The sequence below is a fragment of the Oratosquilla oratoria genome, chromosome 25 (genome assembly GCF_046742065.1).
Source record: "Oratosquilla oratoria isolate Oo_2021 chromosome 25, ASM4674206v1, whole genome shotgun sequence".
Lineage (NCBI taxonomy): Eukaryota > Metazoa > Arthropoda > Malacostraca > Stomatopoda > Squillidae > Oratosquilla > Oratosquilla oratoria.
In genome coordinates, this window is record NC_134801.1 from 36,804,932 (window position 1) to 36,809,931 (window position 5,000).

Consider the following 5,000-nt stretch of genomic DNA (forward strand, 5'->3'; position numbering starts at 1 on the left):
AACTGAAGGTGAAGGAAGTATACGAGGAATAATGGAAGAATTTCACTGCCTTAACGTTTTGATCCTTAGGGTCTTGATCACAAAGCTTAACAATAAAGTACAACATGGACATTTTATACACAGGCATGTCATCTCACAGTGTGCCTAGGAAAGGTCGTCGTGTTCGGAACATTTGTCCGTTTGTTTTCTTCAACTACCAATAAACTTGTAGCTCTTGCCAAGCATATAAAACCATCTCTATGGTTGATGTTATTATTAGCATTAATATAGGCTGCTTCTATTTTTTTCTTAATTTCTTCGTTGAACCTTTATTTATTATAATTGTATTGTCCCATTCCGGAAGGTTGTCATGTGTATCTATGTGTCTTACTATAGAATTAGAAAGCTTTTCGCATCTGTAGTGGAGAATTTTTGGAAGATGAACTAGATCACATCACAAAAACCTTCAACAAACTAAGATATCCCAAAGGTCTCCAACTTACATTAAAAAAAGAAAGCTAAGGAAATAAATAAGAAGAGTGAAGATATCAATAATTGGAACATTTTCACTCACTACACACCATTTCACTCTTATGGTAGACCAAGGCCCTGCCAGTTGCCGCAAGTTGGTGTTGCGTCGTCAGGGCTGTTGGGCAACAACGCGACATAGCCCGCATCAGGTCCCGGAAAACTCGCGACCACCTGTTTATACAAAGGATTAAAGGCGAAGCATGCCGACAGAGACCTTTTGGTCCATATCTGGGTCGGATGCGAAAAAATCATAATAATGATAAACAAATAAATGAAAAAATAAAAACTATAATAATGTAAATAATGAATAAAATAAATAAATGCATAGGTACAGTTACATAATAAACAGGTAAATAGTAAATAATAATAGATTGACATAACTAATAATAAATGAGAATCAAATAGATAATAATTAACAAACGGATAAATGGTAACAAAACAAACAAACAAATTATATAAAATAAATGATAGTCATTACAGCATCTTGCTTAGATGTTTATCTAAATGATTCTTAAAACTTCGAACTGAACTACATTGCACTGCCTCTGGAGGAAGTTTATTCCATTCATTAACTACACGGTTGGCGAAGTTGTTTCTACCCACTTCCAAATTAAATATATTTCCCGACAGTTTGAGACCATTGTTTCTTGTCGGATTCTCATTCAGTGTGAAAAAAAATTCACTTTTGATGTTGTCAATCCCCTTTAGAGTCTTAAAGACCTGTATCAGTTCACCTCTGAGTCTACGCTTTTTTAAGGAAAACATATTCATATGTTTTAGTCGATTTTCGTGTGATTTATTTTTGATATTTGGAACCAGTTTTGTAGCTCGCCATGTACTTTTTCCAGTCTGTCAATGTCTTTAATGAGATTCGGTGACCATACGGAAACAGCATATTCCAAATGTGGACGAACTAACGATTTATATAGCTTGTTAATGAGTGATGGACTTTTGAAATCAAAAGATCGCGCAATCAGTCCTAGAATCTTATTTGCTTTCTCAGAGGCTGAAATACACTACTTAGATAATTTGAGATCGTTACTGATAATTACGCCGAGATCCTTTTTACTATCCACTTTTGTTAACGAATTTCCAAATAACTTGTAATCGTACTTACTGTTATTTTTACCTATGTGCATTACCTTGCATTTACTTGTGTGAAATTTCATTGGCCACTTTTAAGACCATTGCTGTAATTTATCTAAATCTTCTTATGAATTCGACATTGTGTCCACTGTGCTACGGCGCGGCATAGATTAAGATTACTTGATGTTCTGCAAATTTGACTTTGATTTCCATACTTCAGGTCATTCAGTTATTCCAGAATATATATCCTATGAAAAAGTTTAACGTCTATTATTCCCATGCTATCTAAAAGAAGCCCAAAACAAACTACCGTTATTTTCAAATTTATGATAATCGTGTGAATTCCGTTCTCGCAAAACTAAACATCCTTACACCATAAGAAATTGCCAATACCCTGCCTGTTCTGATTTTACGTGATTTCTGGCACCTAGCAAATATAATACTGAGAAAATTACATTCTCGCCTACACATCCTCTTCTACAACGATGGCAGTGTTGCCATCATGGAGGCGTATTTTTTAAGGACGAGAGGAGATATTCTATAAAACTTTTTTAGTGTTCAGGCCAGATGAAGTAGAAAGAAATACCGTTGACGAAATTCGGATAGAAAATGTGATAATTAAGAGGGAGTATAAACAAGGAGAATTTTTGGCGAAGGTTTCGACAGAGTTCATCTTCCCCCAGAAGAAGACAAAAACACAACCATTGTTACAAAAGTGATAACGGAGACGATGAATTGAGGATTTTAGAAGTATTTTCGGCTGGGCGCCAAAAATGGAGGGAAGAATCTAACAAAGACAAGGTTTTGACGTTTCTTGTTGGTGTAAAGAGGCCCATGCATTCCCTAGCCGCCTGTCTGGCAGTTGGACAAAATCAGGACAATGCAGGCCAAACTGTGTATGGGGGACTTTACACACTCAGTTTGGTCTGCATAATCCTGATTTTGCACGGCGGCCGGACAGGCGGCCTGAGTTTGTATGGGCCGCTTAAGAATGTTTTGGTAGTGGGCAGATTCTGCATGTTTCCTGCTTGAAGCAAATATCATGCGAACAAATGTAGTTAACTAGAGTCTTATAGTTTAAGATCAGAAAATGTCTGCGGAAAATGTGCTTGACTACCAGAAAAAATCTCTTCAACATTATCTCTCAATATAACATCGGATTGACCTTTTTCATATTTCTTATGTTGAAGAATTCTAAATGTGATTATAGGTTTGTATATGTAAAAGTAGTTTATAGAAATGTTGATGAATAATTAAGGTACTGTACTTATGTTGTTGGGACACCAATCACTTAAGAGTAAAATCAGTTGGTTGTTTTTGCTAAATCTTTGTAAACAGCACATAACGCCGCGTCTTACATATTTTGACCAGCTACAAATGTTATGTTGGTAATCTCCTTTCGTAACTAAGAATATTATCTTTTGTGTCAATCATGACATTTCATCTCTATACTATCTCCACTCATTCAGATCGGCAACGTCATGTCCCTGATGCGTATTTTCGAATTGCGGTCTCGCCTTCATACCCCAACAAGCCAATCAACAATCAGAGAAGTTTGAGCCAATCAGTAGCCACCAACAGCTCAGCAATGGTATCGAGATGATTTCAAGGTAGTAGATTTAAAAGCATATCCAGCAAAAGGAATGTAATTTAAATGACTACAAAGAACAAGACAGTTATTCCATGAAGACTTCCATATTAAAAATATCTAAAAAGTAATCAGGGAAGAAATGCAATTGAAAGATACTCTCTTTGATTTTGTAAACTGATGATATCTATATTCCACTGCCAACAAGAAAACTTTCATTTTAACTCAAATCCGTAGCAATATTTCACTTCCCCCCAAAAAATGTGATTAAAATCACCACTGCTTGGGAGCTTTTTATAAATATTTATATTTTCACCATTATATTTCATTAACTAATGTAATATATTTTCTACAATGACCTACAAATGCTACACTAAGTAAATGTCTGTCTGATGGAGGCTATATTTCATCTTAATTTTTTTTAAATGCGCCTTACGTTTGTGATTTTACAAAACGTAACAAATCTGGTTCAGATGATATTCTAAATGAAGGGAAACATGAATGAGAAAACTAATACTGAAAAAAATACAATGAAGCTGCATGGAAATAAAAGTTGTATGTTTGACTGTAAGATCATTTGCTTTTGATATATACAAACCATTATATCTCACAATAGAACTCATTGTGTCTCTTACGTATGAGCGTACAAAAACAGAGGGATATCTCCACTACTTTCACTGATTTTGAGTTGGGCACGGATACACACACACACATACACACACACACACACACACACACACACACACACACACACACACACACACACACACACACACACACACACACACACACACACACACACACACACACACACACACACACACACACACACACACACACACACACACACACACACACACACACACACACACACACGTGCGTGATTTTTACGGATTTCACGATCCGTGCTTAAATCGAAACCAGGACGCCTCATGTATGATGATATACTTTTCCGAATGGCCGTACCCTATGTCTTTTAATTTTACAATTATTATCACGATATTTCTTTTCACGGCCACGTGGTGTATTCCCCTGATTACTGTAAAAAAGCAGTTCTACATTAGCTAAATTAATGATGAAATGCATACATAAAAATAGATAAAAAAATATTCTGTTAACGTTTTACATATGAAAACTACAATGTATCATCAAATCTCAGCGTAAATGAAAGAGCTTTTTACTTCTATAAAGTCTAATGATATTGACGTAAACATGAGCAGTTATATGATATTTTAATAACAAACACATCCTTTTCAAGAAGGCGGTTTTAAGAATATACATTGAGGCAAACAATATTTTATTCTCTCTCTCTCTCTTTTTATTCCGTTCTCTTTCTCTCTTACTCTCTCTCATTTTTCTCTCTTATACTCTTTACTCTTTTATTTACTTTCTCTTTTACGCTCTCACTTTTACTTTCTCTTTTACTCTGCCTTTTATTTTCTCTTTCTTTTACTCTTATTTACTCTCCCTCTCTCTCTCGTTTTCTCTTTCTCTTTTTTTCTAAATTTTACTCTTCTCTCTCTTCTACTACATTTCTCTATCTCCCTCTCTCTACCTCCTCTCTCTCCCCCTGTCTCCCTCTCTCTCTCTCTCTCTCTCTCTCTCTCTCTCTCTCTCTCTCTCTCTCTCTCTCTCTCTCTCTCTCTCTCTCTCTCTCTCTCTCTCTCCTCTCTCTCTCTCTCTCTCTCTCTCTCTCTCTCTCTCTCTCTCTCTCTCTCTCTCTCTCTCTCTCACTCTCTCTCTCTCTCTCTCTCTCTCTCTCCTCTCTCTCTATATATATATATATATATATATATAATATATTTAAATATATAAT